The sequence below is a fragment of the Coregonus lavaretus genome, assembly GCF_964263955.1.
Source record: "Coregonus lavaretus genome assembly, contig: HAP1_SCAFFOLD_1906, whole genome shotgun sequence".
Lineage (NCBI taxonomy): Eukaryota > Metazoa > Chordata > Actinopteri > Salmoniformes > Salmonidae > Coregonus > Coregonus lavaretus.
In genome coordinates, this window is record NW_028161125.1 from 67,731 (window position 1) to 85,843 (window position 18,113).

An 18,113-nucleotide genomic window follows, 5' to 3' on the forward strand; every position below is an offset into this window, starting at 1 on the left:
TGCCTTTGCTAAAGCAACTTGAATTGTCCTACACTGTATTCCCAAACAGTTGTACTAGCTCATAAGTAATAAGGTCATAACAGTCAAATGTCGTTATGCAGTTGACCAAACTATAAAGTGTTGAGCTCTGTTGAGATTTAAGCCACTTTAATTGAAGAGCGCTCAATATTTTATAGGTAATTTGTGTGGAACGCTCAAAAAGTTTAGGAAGTGTCATGACGTTATGGTGGGTGGGTCATCTCTCCCTCAGGAAAGCTGAGTCAGCCATCTTGAATTTGCCGAGATGCGGGGTTGTTTGGGCCGCCCGTGTGGATGTGGAACACAGTTTAATTTGTTTTAATTTGTTTGCAATGCGCACTTTTATGCTGCCCGCTTGAAACCACCACCACCTTCGTTTTTATCATTAGTCTTATTGCCCTCGTTTTCTTAAGCGCCATCTTATCATCACCTCTGATTTGGTAAGTAACTCTGTTTTTTTTTCAAATTTTTTTTTCAATTGAATTTCGATAGTCTTAAATGTGGAACTGGGAATACATTTGTACAATGTGCACAGTGAATATTTGTTGTAAATAGTGTAAAAATCCAAGTAATTGTAACTTTAGAAGTTGTTAAATATGTGATGAAGTAACGTAACGTATTTATCTTACAACGGTGTAACATTATCAGCAGGTTTCCTGGATGAACTACATTTCCCATAATGCATGTTTGCCCGGGACATTGACGGTGGAGGAAGGTCCATGAGTTTTCGCTGTTCGCCGGTAATGCAAGTGCGTACTGTGATTATACTTATTTCAATAAGTGTCTGCCTTACACAGTAAATATTTTACGTTATCGAGCTGTGTGTACGTGTGTGCTAGCGTGAAACGAACAATGCTAAACAACATAATGTGAGTGTGCTATCATTATGCTTACCAGGCCTGTGTATTTCTTCCTAGGCTCAAGTGTGTGGTTGTGAGATCATCTCGAAATCCTTTTAACAGTTCAGGTAGGATGTATTATGAAATAGTGTTACTAATGTAATACATTGCTAAAACCAAGTATAGAGTGTATTTGTTATAATTCATTGGTATTAGATTTAAAAGGTGATCGAATAGCTCCTGATTTGTAATGTCATTAATGCATTTCTTTTGAAGCAATGTTTTTAAAAAATGTACAAGTGAATAGGTTGGTTTACTTTTAAGTTTAAATTTCCCACATATCTCGTTAAAGTTTTGACCAATGAGCTAACTTGTTAAGTTGTGGCCAATGGGAGAGTGGACTGGTTGCCGGGAAAGAAAAGGGAGGGAAAAGTTGAAAGAAGGGAGAGGAGAGACGTTAGTGGGGTTGGTGAAGGAAAAACGACCAAAGGAAACGATAAAGAGAGAACAAAACCATACCTACAGAGTTTTTTTAAGGGAAATCCTGATTTTATTTCTATAAGAGAGTGTTTATTATTTAGTTAAGAAAGACCAAGTGGAGACTGAAGCTGCCGTCGCATTGTGGAGACATTCGCGACATTCGACATCCTAGAGGTTAGCCTAGCATCGTGCAAGACTTGGAGAGAATTGCTTGTGACGATCAGTTCGGGTTTCCAACAGATGTCTGTTGCTGCTACCGAGTACTGGCTGCATTGATAGCTGTGTTCGCGGTGGATCTTGTGAGGACACCTGCACGGAACTACTATATTTTGCTGAGGCATTATCTACAAGTAGTGAGTAACTACAAATGTGGGGTGGACTTCGGGACTTTATGTATGTCGTCATTTTTTTTATGAGCTCCAACGCGCGCCCAGGGTTTAAGCAAGCTTGCAAATAATTTGGACATGGGGTTGTAGAAAAATCATTGGGGTTTATAATTTGTATTTCTTTTGATGTGATACATTGAACATTTGATTAATATAGATCTTGAACCTTATGTCTGTTGTATTGGTGGAGTCATTTACTGTTTCAGTTTCATTTAATGCATGGGAAAGCATATCCTTACAACAATAACCAAGTCTATAATCATTCTATCTGAAGTTAATACCCTATTTGTCATTCACCCTAGCAAGTTTACAATAGGGATTCTTATTGGAGATGTCCTTCTCACCTAATATCCCATGCTGTTCAGATATTCTAAATAAGGTAATATCGTGAGAGTCAAATTCGAGCCTGGTGAGAGGGTTACACTAATAATTGGTTTTATTTTATGTGTTTCCACAGTCATTCTTTTGCTATTTCTCTAAATGTTTTTATCTCAACTGTGGGGTCAACAGTTGATCACTTGAACCCTTTATTAATACTTTGTTAAATACAAAGAACAACAACAGAAATAGCAGATCTATAAGCACACAACTTTGATGCTTTGCTTGTTAATAACTAACTTGCTTATCTTTTAACATTTTCATTTTTACTATAATTAGTGTTCAATGAATGTTTTTGATATTTGTGTAATTGTTATTGTAATGGATATTTTTTGTCCATGTAGGAACAACGTGATGTAAATATGAGACGGGCCCTCGTCCTTCGTGCACTTCCTGTGTACCTGCGTGAAGATGCCTCCCAAGTTTTTCAGGACCTGTAATGTAAGTGTACTGGCCTCACTATCAATCCCTTTGCTTAGCTATTCAGTCAGCTTAAACATGACATCACTCAAAGAACTCTAGGAGAACCAGAGGGGCATTCCAGAAAGCAGGTTATGTGAAAACCATCAGTATAGCCAATTGTATTTTTTCCAACAACGTAATTTCAAAGTCCGTGTTTCTAGTTTGTCGCCGCATTGAGTATGAGATAAAATGTTTTTATATTTCATTTTCAGCCGATTTTAAATAAAACAAAATAGCCTAAAATAAAACATTGAACAACATTCAACCACTTCCTTAAAGGCTAATATAAAATAAAGTGATGTTAAATTCAAAATGAAAAGACGACTGCATCTGAAACTCTGTCAGTGATTTATATAACAGCCGCAGCCAGAAAATGTCTGCTTCCTGTTTTCTCCCGTTGCCATGGTGAATAACCGTATCGGAGCTCCATTGATGATGGCTTTTTACTAGTCGTCAGGCACAAGCTCAACTCCGAGTTAACGTACTCTGAGTCAACTTACCTAACTCAGATCAGCTGTTCTGTAACTGAAAACTCAGTTTCACTTCACGGGGTAAGTCAACTCTGAGTTCAGGGTTAGGCTCAGTTTGTTGAACCTCCTTTCTGGAATAGCCCCCAGAACCTGTTTATGAAGTTTCCTTGAGTTGTTATTCTGCAAACTGACATGTAGAAATTACATAAATGAAAAGGTAAGTATAAAGAATTCCACTAAACAAAAAGTATGCTTACAGGTAGGTGTGAAACTAACATAAAATAATAAGCATGTGTAAAGAAAATAGTTTAAACATGTAGCTTAGTTGCAGTCTAAGTGCAAAGTGACCGTAATGTCTAGACATCATTAGCATGATTTGTATCCTTGAGGGGCTGAACTCATTTTTGTATTATTTGTGTTTTATAGTCAGCAGATGGTCCAGACCTCACTGACACTCCGGTGGCTCTCCTGACAGTTGTCACTGATGATACTACTGATGCGGCCCTCTTCAGCCCTGAGAGCATCTGTATTGTCGTGGAAGATGAAATACTTGTGAGTGGTCCCACAAACCTGGCTGACTCATTTCTCCTGCTCTTTGGGTATGTCTATGCACTAGACCTACAGTACCCAAAGAATCTTGAGCTTACATTCACATTTATACAAAAAGTTGTGATGTGTCTTGAGGACAACAAACCACTGAAAGGCCGTCTACTGACACTGAAGAATGATTTGTTCAATGAGTGAATCACTCAGAATGGACTATTTGTTGAGCTGAGTATTGAGGATGTTTTTAGTTTTTTTCCCCTCTTTACAAATGTAATAATTTGCCTCTTCTACCTCATGTTTAATATGTTACACTGTTTGCCTCTTCTACCTCAGATTTAATACATTGATTGTTAATAGATAAATATCACAACATTGACGTATTGCCAAGCCCAAGTTTTTGTACTGTACTTGTGGGAAACGACTGTTGAATTCATGCACTATACATGTTTAATGTTGTGTGACCTAATGCTTACCTTGATGTTGCCAGTTGAAGTACGGCACAGTAGAAACCAGTACTTTTATTTGAATGTTTTATTTTAAAAAAGTGAGTTGCAGCCTTCAAGGTACAGTAAGTGCCAAAACGTTTTAAATGGCTCCACATTCTAATAGTTGTCATTGCTGTTGAGGATGGATTATAATTAGAATCTTATTGAATTTTATCATGAAGCCTTTGTGAGTTTTTATCATAATGTTTACTGAATAGTGTGATATGGAGACCCAAAATACTGAATCTACCCTCTGTAGCAATGACCACTATCAGAATATGGAACTATTAACACTTAATGTACTTTAAAACACATTTTGTTTTTATGGAGTCATTTCCTTTTCCTTTTTTGTTTTAATTTATGACAAGCACTTTGTTTTGACTGAGCTCCTTTTGATTCGTGCCTTTTTAAAAGCACATTGTGTTGAATAAAAAAAAAAGTTAAATTGTCACTGTGGTGTCACTTTCATGCTTTCTAACATTATTCGCTGATTATAATTGTGTAATGGACCGACATCAGTATTTCAGTTTAGAATTAATTTTGTTTGCATGTCCCACATTATGAGTTGAAGAATATTGAAAATTTTGAGTGTATTTCACACATTATATGAGTTGAAGAATATTTAATATTTTGAGTGTATTTCCCACATTTATGAGTTGAAGAATATTTAATATTTTGAGTGTATTTCCCACATTATATGAGTTGAAAAATATTGAAAATTTTGAGTGTATTTCCCACATTATATGAGTTGAAAAATATTAAACATTTTGAGTGAATTACTCCCTAATTATAAGTTGAGGAATATCAATATTTATAAGATAACATTGAGATAATTTAAGGCAACTGTAAATATAATTTTTATTTTATGTAAACTTAAAACATTTAAAAACATCACTAAAATATTTTTGTGTAATCTGTTACAAAATAATTTTTGAGTTATGTGAACTTATTAGGGTTTACAGTGTAATGGTCCTGTCTTTGTAGCTATGTTTTACATTTTTACTGGTCAAGCCACACTTGAGCGAGCCAACCTCTCGCTCAGTGTCAACTTCGGAAAAGTAATTTTTTCGTAGCTTTTTTTTGTGGCACCGTTGTAATTCATGGTATGGCGTTGTATATTCCCCACAGGCTTTAAAGGATTGATTTTGACCATGTATGGTTAATTAGGGGTGCTTCGAGATGCAAATATCCAAGGTCGTGCACAAGCACTGAGGCTGAGAACAATTGGTTTTTATCGGTGTGCATATGATGCTCGTAGGATTGTTTGAGAAATCGTATATGCGTACGAACATTCTAAATTCCGTCGTAACTAGCATTTTACAATAGTTTCTACGCAATATTGATAAATGAGGCCCCAGGATTGTACAATATTTGCCCATTATTCTTTTAAAAATTATTCAAGCTCTGTCAAGTTGATTGTTGATCATTGCTAGACAGCCATTTTCAAATCTTGCCATAGATTTTCAAGCCGATTTAAGTCAAAACTGTAACTAGGCCACTCAGGAACATTCAATGTCGTCTTGGTAAGCAACTTCTGTGTAGATTTGGCTATCCTAAAAAACTCCCTAGTACTTAACGATTTTACAAGCATACCCATAACATCATGCAGCCACCACCATGCTTGAAAATATGAAGAGTGGTCATCATTGCCCCAAACATAACGCTTTGTATTCAGGACAAAAAGTTATTTCTTTGCCACATTTTTTGCAGTATTACTTAAGTGTCTTGTTGCAAACAGGATGCATGTTTTGGAATATTTTTATTCTGTATAGGCTTCCTTCTTTTCACTCGGTTAGTATTGTGGAGTAACTATAATGTTGTTGATCCATCAGTTTTCTCATATCACAACCATTAAACATTTAACCGTTTTAAAATCACCATAGGACTCATGGTAAAATCCCTGAGCAGTTTCCTTCCTCTACGGCAACTGAGTTAAGAAGGACGCCTGTATCTTTGTAGTGACTGGGTGTATTGATACACCATCCAAAGTGTGATTAATAACTTCACCATGCTCAAAGGGATGTTCAGCGTCTTATTTGTTTTGTTTTTTACACATCTATCAATCGGTGCCCTTCTTTGCGAGGCATTGAAAAACCTCCCTGGTCTTTGTGGTTGAATCTGTGCTTGAAATTCACTATTCGATTGAGGAACCTTACAGATAATTGTATGTGTGGGGTGCAGAGATGGGGTAGTCATTCAAAATGTTAACCACTATTATTAAACACGGAATGAGCTTGCAACTTTTGCAGCTTATTATGCGATTTGCACATTTTTACTCCTGAACTTATGTAGGCTTACCATAAAAAAGGGGTTGAATACTTATTGACTCGATTTTTTATACATTTCTAAAATGTTCTATAAAACAAAATTCCACTTTGACATTATGGGGTATTGTGTGTAGATCAGTGACACAAAATCTTAATGTAATACATTTTTAATTCAGGCTGTAACAAAATAAAATGTGGAAAACGTTAAGGGGTGTGAATACTTTCTGAAGGCACTATATACACTGAGTTTACAAAACATTTCCCTAATATTGAGTTGCACCCCCTTTTGCCCTCAGAACAGCCTCAATTGGTCGGGTCATGGACTCTACAAGGTGTCGAAAGCGTTCCACAGGGATGCTGGCCCATGTTGACTCCAATGTTTCCCACAGTGGTGTCAAGTTGGCTGGATGTCCTTTGGGTGGTGGACCATTGTTGATACACACAGGAAACTGTTGAGAGTGAAAAACCCAGCAGCGTTGCAGTTCTTTACACAAACCGGTACGCCTGGCACCTACTACCATACCCCGTTCAAAGACACTTCAATCTTTTGTCTTGCCCATTCACCTCTGAATGGAACACATCTCAATTGTCTCAAGGTTTAAAAATCCTTCTTTAACCTGTATCCTCCCCTTCATCTACACTGATTGAAGTGGATTTAACAAGTGATATCAATAAGGGATGAAGGCTTTCACCTGGATTCACCTAGTCAGTTTATGTCCTGGAAAGATTTGTACACTCAGTGTATATTATTCACGACATTTGGGCGGGAGCTGTAATCCAGTTATAATAAAATAAAAAATGCAACTATGCGTGTCATTATTGCTTGAAATCAGGCTTGGCTGCACTGCTTTCATTGGGGAAAGATTGCTTCCGTACCATGCTCCTTCCCGGCCCACTTGCGTGAATTTCGTTGAAAACATAACTTTGCTGTGTGGACCTATTCTAGAAATGGTTTAGAAATAGAAACATTTGTTCAATTCCGTGTTCTACCTGAATTCTGGCCCTGACAGCTGACGAGATTCAAATAGACGTTGAAAAATATATTAGATCGTTTTAGAGAAAAAAAGACCTTGAGATTATAAAAAATATCAATCATGATAACATGGGGTAATAAAGGCCAATAGAAAACTCAATACAAATACAGTTTTCCCTTGCCTGTAAATTACCCTGAAGTTTCAAGTGTCCTTACACCTGGAAAAACCAGATGGAACTCTTCTAGTTACCTGGCTAAGAGGAAGGGATGCATAGTACAGCCATCACCTCATCCATTCACAGCAGCAGGCCCAACTACCGAGCTGAATGAGGTGGGGTGGGATATTCACTCAGGGCTTTTGTTCACCATGCTAACCAGAGACCTGCAGGAGTCCTTTACCCGGGCTAGCCAAGCCGAGCAGTGCTACAGTGCCCTTATCAAGTACAATGATTAAGAGTGTCTGACTGGCTGCTTCAAATGAGAAATGGAACTCGCCAAGGCCTCGGATCCTATCAGCATATCAACCTCCTACATCAAGCATCCAGGTGGCTGGAAGAATGATGACCGGGTATTGTCGTTTTACAGTGAGGGTTTATATATACACATGTATATAAATATAAAGTCAACTCAGAAAGTTTTTGGTGCAGAAGAGAGAGAGGGAAAAGAGGGAGAGTGGTGGGGAAGGAGAGCGAGCGAGAACACATCCGTGCACCAAGTCAGGGATGAGACACATGATGAGTGGGCTGGCCTCAAATATGTAAACAAATCAATCATGTGTGATAAGTGTGGGCTTTATCAGGGCTGGGCAAGGCCAGACTAAAGCATCCCTGCGAAGCCCATGGCGGAATACTGGAACACACGGCTGCTGTTCCGCAGGCCTCCACACACAGTGCTGCTCAGGTTAATGGTAGTCTGGCTGGTTCCTAGCCAGGCATTTATATTAACTCTATAAACCTGGCAAGGTAGGCTAGGACCACTGAAACACAATGTACCCATGGACATGGAATGGATCCGGATGATCCCACCATGATACACCAGCAAAGGCTCTTTTATTCCCCATCAAAGAGTTCTATACAGCAAATGAGAGTGGTGGTTGTTTACCGGGAATGGAGGAAGGGAAATTATATCATTAGAGAGAGAGAGAGTGCAGCCTGGCTGTCTTTGTGCCATGTGCTTTTACATGGACTGCCTCCATCATTCATGGATGGGCCCATTTACGTCTGTGTGATTTCAGGTGCTGTTACTCAGTGCGCTAAAACCTTCACGCCGCTAGAGCAAGATTGCCACTTTTATGAGAGAACATGTTGTGTTGAAATAAACGCTCGCCATCTGATACGTACCTCAGGGTCAAAGGGCGCAATGAACGTGAAGGGGCTTTTCAATAGGGCCGCAATCTAGCTGCACTTCCCATTCATACGCCTCCATTAAAAGAGAGCCACACTGGAGTTCTCTTCCCCCAGCGTCTCCATTTTCCCTTCAATCACCCAGTGCCAGTCTCTTTTCCCCATTTCTTGAGACAGGTTTATCCTTGTTGAACACTCACCATGCAACACTTGACATTACATATCTATTATGGAATAACTATAAGGGAATAGCCTATGTAATTACATTGTACCAGGTATGTGAGTACAGATGTTTAAAATTGAATCACTGCTACTTCTGTTTTCCAAGATAAATACAAAATGGTGATTGCTCAAATGGAAGGCTAATTCCACCCTACAAAAGGTTCCAGAAGTTCTCTGCTTATTCACAATCACAGAGGCAATTTATTATGGCTTATTCTCAAGGAAACAACATTGAAGGAGAAGTTCAGAAACAAGACTGTCATAGGAAGAGCAGAAAGGAGATTGAGAATGTGACAGGGAGAAGAGGAATTCTATTTATGTCTGCTGGAGGCTGAGCTCTTACACAATGGAATATACACTGGGTATGCGAAACATTAGGAACAACTTCCTAATATTGAGTTGCACCCCCTTTTGCCCTCAGAACAGCCTCAATTCGTCAGGGCATGGACTCTACAAGGTGTCGAAAGCATTCCACAGGGATGCTGACCCATGTTGACTCCAATGCTTCCCACAGTTGTGTCAAGTTGGCTGGATGTCCTTTGGGTGGTGGATCATTCTTGATACACACAGGAAACTGTTGAGCGTGAAAAACCTAGCAGCGTTGCAGTTCTTTACACAAACCGGTACGCCTGGCACCTCCTACCATACCCCATTCAAAGGCACTTAAATATTTTGTCTTGCCCATTCACCCTCTGAATGGCACACAATTCATGTCTCAATTGTCTCAAGGATTAAAATCCTTCTTTAACCGGTCTTCTCCCCTTCATCTACACTGATTGAAGTGGATTTAACAAGTGACATCAATAAGGGATCATAGCTTTCACCTGGATTCACCTGATCAGTCTATGTCATGCACTTATACAGTATTAAGCTCTTGAAACTCATGTATTTGCCTCCAACACAGAGTTCAAACATTCATCAGACACTTTAACGAATAGCATCCCCTTCCCTGAACACCCACTTGTAGCCAAGACACTCATTATTGTTCTATTCTCATACAGTGAGGGAAAAAAGTATTTGATCCCCTGCTGATTTTGTACGTTTGCCCACTTACAAAGACATGATCAATCTATAATTGTAATGGTAGGTTTATTTGAACAGTGAGAGACAGAATAACAACCAAAAAATCCAGAAAAACGCATGTCAAAATTGTTATACATTGATTTGCATTTTAATGAGGGAAATAAGTATTTGACCCCTCTGCAAAACATGACTTAGTACTTGGTGGCAAAACCCTTGTTGGCAATCGCAGAGGTCAGACGTATCTTGTAGTTGGCCACCAGGTTTGCACACATCTCAGGAGGGATTTTGTTCCACTCCTCTTTGCAGATCTTCTCCAAGTCATTAAGGTTTCGAGGCTGACGTTTGGCACCTCGAACCTTCAGCTCCCTCCACAGATTTTCTATGGGATTAAGGTGTGGAGACTGGCTAGGCCACTCCAGGGCCTTAATGTGCTTCTTCTTGAGCCACTCCTTTGTTGCCTTGGCCGTGTGTTTTGGGTCATTGTCATGCTGGAATACCCATCCACGACCCATTTTCAATGCCCTGGCTGAGGGAAGGAGGTTCTCACCCAAGATTTGATGGTACATGGCCCCGTCCATCGTCCCTTTGATGCGGTGAAGTTGTCCTGTCCCCTTAGCAGAAAAACACCCCCAAAGCATAATGTTTCCACCTCCATGTTTGACGGTGGGGATGGTGTTCTTGGGGTCATAGGCAGCATTCCTCCTCCTCCAAACACGACGAGTTGAGTTGATGCCAAAGAGCTCCATTTTGGTCTCATCTGACCACAACACTTTCACCCAGTTCTCCTCTGAATCATTCAGATGTTCATTGGCAAACTTCAGACGGCCCTGTATATGTGCTTTGTTGAGCATGGGGACCTTGCGGGCGCTGCAGGACTTCAGTCCTTCACGGCGTAGTGTGTTACCAATTGTTTTCTTGGTGACTATGGTCCCAGCTGCCTTGAGATCATTGACAAGATCCTCCCGTGTAGTTCTGGGCTGATTCCTCACCGTTCTCATGATCATTGCAACTCCACGAGGTGAGAACTTGCATGGAACCCCAGGCCGAGGGAGATTGACAGGTCTTTTGTGTTTCTTCCATTTGCGAATAATCGCACCAACTGTTGTCACCTTCTCACCAAGCTGCTTGGCGATGGTCTTGTAGCCCATTCCAGCCTTGTGTAGGTCTACAATCTTGTCCCTGACATCCTTGGAGAGCTCTTTGGTCTTGGCCATGGTGGAGAGTTTGGAATCTGATTGATTGATTGCTTCTGTGGACAGGTGTCTTTTATACAGGTAACAAACTGAGATTAGGAGCACTTCCTTTAAGAGTGTGCTCCTATTCTCAGCTCGTTACCTGTATAAAAGACACCTGGGAGCCAGAAATCTTTCTGACTGAGAGGGGGTCAAATACTTATTTCCCTCATTAAAATGCAAATCAATTTATAATATTTTTTACATGCGTTTTTCTGGATTTTTTGGTTGTTATTCTGTCTCTCACTGTTCAAATAAACCTACCATTAAAAGTATAGACTGATCATTTCTTTGTCAGTGGGCAAACGTACAAAATCAGCAGGGGATCAAATACTTTTGATCCCGAGTGGCGCAGTGGTCTAAGGCACTGCATCGGAGTGCTAGCTGTGCCACCATCCTGGTTAGAATCCAGGCTCTGTCGAAGCCGGCCTTGAGCGGGAGACCCATGGGGCGGCGCACAATTGGCCCAGGGTAGGGGAGGGAATGGCCGGCAGGGATGTAGCTCAGTTGACAGAGCATGGCGTTTGCAACGCCAGGGTTGTGGGTTCGTTTCCCATGGGGGGCCAGTATGAAAAATTTAATAAAAAAATTAAAATAATGTATGCACTCACTAACAGTAAGTCGCTCTGGATAAGAACGTCTGCTAAATGACTAAAATGTATTTGCAGTGCATGGCAATGGACAGTACATGTTGACAATGTTCTCAAAGACACACCCACATTCCAAGGAAAACACAGGCCATAGTGGTAAATAATGCTTTGGTCATTTATTTTGTTCTAACACACCTCTTTGATATAACATTGTGCACGTAAGTAATGCAATAACAGCATTTAAAACATTTAAACTTGAAAACATGATGAACACCACTGAACTATTCACAGTTAATTAGGCCTACTCCTTTTTGGAACTGTGGGAGTCTAAATGCTGTATAAATTGTGACAGAAAAATCTGATATGCTGCATCACAATACTGCTGGTTAGGATACTGTGATATTATCTACTACATTGTTTGGATAGAATTACAGCCCAAAACTATTTCAGGGTTTCATGAGGAAGTGTCTATTCAACTAGCCAAAGTAAACATATGCTGTTTGTGTTATGCAGTTACTAGGGTTTAGGATTTGATTTGGATCCCCTTTAGCTATTGCAAAAGCAGCAGCTACTCTTCCCAGGGTCCACACAAAAACACAAAACATAAGATTAACAATGCACAATACAGAACATTAACAGACAAGAACAGCTCAAGGACAGAGCTACATACATTTTAAATAAATATACTAGCAAGTAGAAAACCTAAGCAAACTGCAATCCTACATTCTTTTGTGTCTCTTTGGTCTGTTCGTGCATTGTTATTCGTATCAAGTAAAATACAGTAGTTGAGAAACTTGGTGTGTGATCAAGACCTCCAAACACACAGTTTGAATCTAAAACAAAGGTAGGCCTATTTCCTATTAAAACTGCCTTTCTATACAAAGTATCCTTTTGAAACCCAATGCGTTTCTGTCTCTCTCCCATTTCCCTTTAAATGCAGTTTTCTTTGCTTTCCCAAATGCCCTGAGATTTTAATTTCAGACTGTGGATATATACAAGTAGCAATGGCAGGCCGCTCAGCTCTCCTGGACCTCCAATAGCATCTCCTAGACCTCCAATAGAACTTCAAACCAAAATTAAATCAGACTTTAAATTGCTTTTCTTTGGCTTTTTCAGAGAATGAGATGAAATTCTATTGCTGTTTGATGAGAGCACAAGAAGTGTGGAGGTATTTTCAGGGCTTTAAATCTCCCACTTATGCCAGAACAGCTCCTCACTTCAGTTTAACACACAAATAAAAACAAGACAGGAGCCAGGTGAAAGTAATGTGCCAAATACAATAATGAGCAATGTGACTCTGTCACATAGGCTACAGTACATTATTTTTTTAAATAGGGCAACTAAACTGTGAACTAACAATTACTGGTCTCATTAGAGAAAATGTGGGGGAAATGCATTAAAAAAATACAGACCTAGTTATATTTGACATTGCTAATTTAGCCAATGACTGCTACTCTGAGTATGTATTGTCAATTATAGTCTCAATTGCACTTTGCGATTTAACTACATGAACACTTGAGAAATGTAATGGAGAAATAAAACACTGCGAATGCCATTTGTTATACATTTCTCTTGATGACCTGCAGCTGATATTCAGAACATGTGCGTTGGTGTGAATATTCAACATTTCATTGAGAAGCTCATTATCATGCATGTGAATAATGAAAGGTCTGTGCGGCATAATTAAGTCAGCAGTTAAACGCTAATTCCTGATATAATTGCGATTGCAAAAAAAACACATACATACACACAGAAAATCTTTCCAATTACACTGCGCCAATATACACAAAGCAAACAAATGTGAATCAGAAGCGATAATTGAGAGCAGCGATGAATTAAATGAATACGGATAATGATCACGGCGCTCTAATTAACAGTGACTGTAGCAGGATCCGAAGGCTGTAAGTACAGTAAAGCCTAGCGAGCGACAGTCCAAGTCCGAGCCATGGGCACACACAGCACGGATACAGAGTAGCAAAGCCAATATTCCCATGGAAGAGTCTTCTGTCCTTCCCATACTGAGTCCTGATCACTGCAATAGAGAATCCTGCACTGCCTGGAGTAAAGGTGCCACACCCTGTGTGAGTGTGTGATTGAACTGTATACAAGACACACACACACACACACACTGCGGAGCCCGCACCATCTCTGAACGTTACAATGCTTAGCTGCTACCAGGAAAGCAGAGAGGAGCAGGGAGCAGATGCCCCCTGGGCTCAGTGGGAGGCGGGCACACTGGTCCTGTCCTGGTACACACACACAGCCTCCCCAGCTGCCATCCATCCGTGTGTGGGACGCATACAAAGATAGGAAAAGCCACCAAGTCACCAGCAAGAGGACGAGGACAAAAAAAGATAAAGGATTAATAAAGAAGTCTAGACACCCTGAGGAGGAATGTCTTTTTTTTTTTAAATAGCGAAACCGTCCAAAGTTTGTCTCTCTCCGCCCAACTTCACAATACACTGTATTGCTTTTTCTCCAACGCAGGTCGTCTGTGGCTTTCTGTCTCTTCAACAATGTGGTATTGTCACTTCAGACATTAGCCACAGATCAAGTATGCAAAACAGGCCGGTGATTACAATAAGCCAGGGTGAGGAAAAAATAACACTGTCGTGGTTCGGATCAGACAACATGGATGCTTCCGGGTTTTCTCCTAGTTCTCGTCCGGGTTGTAGCAGCGCTGAGGTGAGTAGGACTTGGCTGGGCTGGGTTGAGATGTTGCATCCCCGGGTACTGGAGGCTGTGTGGAGGGGAGCCCACACACATGCCTCCACACAAATGCCTTCAGATGCAGCCTCTCTATCATCTCCTCTCCTCTCCATCCCGGCCGGCGCTGCGCTGCCTTCATCAGACTGACTCCTGAGGAAACCCTCCAGAGGAGGATAAGCTACCAGCTCCTGTGATGGGCAGAAATCTCAACCCCAAAAGTGGGCATCAAAGAAAAGCCAGAAGAGGCAGGACCATATTATCTCGCAAAGACAAAACAAAAGTCAGAAAGCACGTGGGCTCCCCTTCACCCAGCCCCACATTAGTGTCCTTTAATTTATTTTGTTTCGCAGTTGTTTTAGAAAATGTGCTTCTGCTATTGTTCCTTTGTAAAGGGGGTTTATGTGCCCCTCTCACCATGTTTTCCATCACACCAACCCTCCCCTTCCTTAGCCTGCCTCCTTATCCCCCATCAGTCTGCCAGACAAGTTGTTTCCCACCCAGCCATGGTACACACAGCCACCAACCCCTTTGTGAGAATAGAGTGTGTGCTTGTTTTGTATGGGTATGGTGTGTGTGAGACTGTGTGTGTCTGTGCCAGCTTGGAGAGGAGGGGAGAAGAGAGGGTGTAGAACAAAAATATCCTCTTTGTAAGTTATGGGGACACTGAGACAGACGCAGGCGCTCATAAATTATAAGCTTAATTTGCATATTCCTGGCGTAAGACATTATGCAAATATAAGGTCATTTCCATAATGGATTCCTCTTGTTGCCTCAGTTGCCTCATGCTCCTTTTGATTTAATAATGAAAATTAAAATAAAAAAAAAGGGTGTGAAAGAGGAGAGAATAGCGTGTTTCAGCCCCATGGAGCGGTATGCCAGCGCCCCGTCTCACCATCCCATCGCAGCCTCCCAAAAACGCCAGCGCCAGACAGAGCTGCTGCAAGGGATCTCGCCAACCCACCAAAAGACAGAACAGGGAGATCGCAGGGAAAAGAGTCAACACTAAGAACATCAGCAATTAAACAGCTTACGACCAGACCCATATCAAATCTAAACACAGGCAGGGAGAGAGAGGGAAATGATAGAATACAGGAGCTAGCATATATGCTGAGGCACCTGGTAACCTGGCTGTGTGTGTGTGTGTGTGTGTGTGTGTGTGTGTGTGTGTGTGTGTGTGTTGCTGTGTCTTAATGAGTCTGTTCTACCTTGACTATTAATGCGAGCAGCAGCGTGGCTAATTAACGGCACTTGGCAGACCCCTGTCAGAGGGAGGGGGGCATACTATTTAATAATTAAAACCCACTCTGTCTCTCGTTTTTAACCTCATCAGCTCCGTTCGAAACGACCAGAAAAAATTAAAGACAGAAAGCGGTGTGGCCAAGATAATTACGTAATCAAATATGACAGACGTAGGTAATTCAGGCTAATTCTCAGCGAGGTTCCCCGAAACCGCTAATGACAAGAGAGAAAAGATAATTACCGCACGGTACATAAGGAGCGCATTTAGAAAAACATCCAAAAACATGCCAATTTATTACAACTTTGATTCGTTATCCATTTAATCCTCGAAGTTCGTTAAAAATGGGGGAAAAACTAAACAGATGGTCATAGAAAAGAGTGAAAAGGTAAGATAGGATAGGAGAGTTGGTGTCTGCTGGTGTGAAAGTGTGTTTAGTTTAGAGACAGAAAGAGAGAGAGGGAGGGAGAGGGTGGAGAGAGAGAGGGAGGGTGAAAAGGGGAGGAGAAGGGTAGATAGAAAAAGGGGTGGGAGGTGGTTGCAGGAGGACTTTGATTATTTATAACAAAATGCCATTGCAACATCCTGCGGTGGGATCAGACAGCAAAACGTCAACTGCGATCAGCTATAGTCCAATAAGCAGCCTGAGATCCTTCCCAGTGTACAGTGGGTTAGGGGCACTGCTCACTCAGGTCTATAACACTACACTACACCAGAGCTGCTGGCTGCAGGGCTGGCTATCTCTCTACTCCTTTACTAGTGCCAGCCAACGTGGAGGCTAGCTAGGGCAAGGTAGAGGCACAGGCGGTGCCAGGCAGAAGGGGGTGCGGGCGCGGGGCGCGACAAACAGCTAGCCAGTCTATGGGAGTTGTTAAGAGCAATTCATCAGCTTTAGAGTCAATTAACCCATATGTTAATTAATGTCAAGCCTATAGAACAAAAGAGGGGTTCTGGAGGGGGGGGAGCCAAGAGAGAAGAAGGAGGGGAGGGTAAGAGAGGGAGAGACAGAAGAGAGGGGTGGGCGAGCGAGAGAAACAAGCAGCGAATGCAGATGATGGCAGAGAGAAGCTGGCACAGTGCCATCCATTCAGTGGTAGCGCCAGGGCGGACACGCGTTCGCTCTCGGGGGTAGGCGGCTTGATGTAGACAGGGAGACAGAAGGACCCCCGCCTGATTTGGCAGCTAGTGCCACGCCAGGGGTGGGTGTTTTACAAATAGTAGAAGTTAGAGTGCGGATGCAGATGGGGTTCTGGAGCCAAGGCTCAACATCAAGTCAACGCCCCCGCAGAGGAGAACATCTGCTGCCCCAGATTACAGAAGAAAGGAGCCTTCAGACGACGGGAAGAGAAGAGCAGCGCACCTGGAGGAATTTCAGGGGACGACTTGGGGGTTGGGATGGAGCGCTTGGCATAGCATGGTGGCACGGAGTGGAGGGAGGAGGTATTGGCTTGAAAACAAAAAACAAAAGACGATAAGTGGCCCACAGCGCAGGATGCCAGGGGGCTGGCGGAGGAGCCAGGGAGCAGGGGAGATTAAGGAAATGGGCTCTGCCACAAGGGACTGGTGGGGGAATTGGAAATTCTAGAACAACCAACACAGAGAAACTTGCAGCTTGTGGTGTTGTCCTAGAGACGACTGGGGGGTGGGACAAAAAGAAGCGCCTCCCTCTCTCTCTCTCTTGCGCTCCCTTCTCAAGCACAACCCCCTGTGCCAGGCAACCAGCCAGCCAGCCAGGCAGCGGACGCCATGCCAACCTGCTCATCGGCAGTTGCGGCGCACCCTAGGAAAACACAGGCGATGAAAAGGCACCACGTCTATCTGGACGGTGGCGTTTACGGATTTGCGGGAAAGTCACCGCTTCTGAGGATGCCCGATGAGCGGTGGCGGTGATTCGGTACCCACGATCTTCGAGAGGTGTACCAGCGGGAACTCGGTGGCATCTGTCGCGGAAAAATGGATGGGGGTGAGAGATGGTACACAACGATCAAGAGCAAATCAACACGATCGGGCGCCAGTCACGGGTCGGTTGGCAAAGATAAAGAAAGCCAAGTGCAAACAAAGACCATCAAGCGCTACAAATGACTAATTAGAACAACAAAAGTTTGCTCTGTTAATTAGCGCGACGGACGAAATGAAAGGAACGGGAAAGATTACCAACAAAACAAAGCGGAGGAAAACAAGACTAAACAAAAGCAGCAAGCTGTTCTGTGGGGAGGGTGTGAAGCAGGTGCCTGTTTTTGTGCCAACCCCCTTTCCCCCCTCTACCACACCATTTTCCTCCAGCTCTCATCAAGCCGGCTGGCAGCCACTGCGGTGAAGAATGTCTACCATGGCCACTGCTGCCTGCCTCCCTGCCGCAGACGCTGCCAACCTGCCAATCGCCTGCCTGCCTGCCACAAGAGAGGAGGAATGAAGAAAGGACCTGAGGGACTGTGCCAAGGTCTCAACAGCAG

General features: G+C 42.2%; 1 long non-coding RNA gene across 3 annotated transcripts; it reads left to right on the forward strand.

Moving 5' to 3' along the window:
* Positions 1-392: 392 nt before the first annotated feature.
* LOC311121079 lies at positions 393-3,681 on the forward strand. 3 transcript variants are annotated; one of them, XR_014612230.1, is made up of 6 exons: positions 393-458; positions 667-776; positions 936-985; positions 1,578-1,690; positions 2,446-2,542; positions 3,460-3,681. It is a non-coding gene; the product is annotated as an uncharacterized lncRNA (long non-coding RNA). The 3 variants fall into 3 exon arrangements; XR_014612231.1 differs by having other exon boundaries at positions 667-767; XR_014612232.1 differs by having other exon boundaries at positions 410-458; positions 670-776.
* The last annotated feature ends 14,432 nt before the right edge of the window (positions 3,682-18,113 follow it).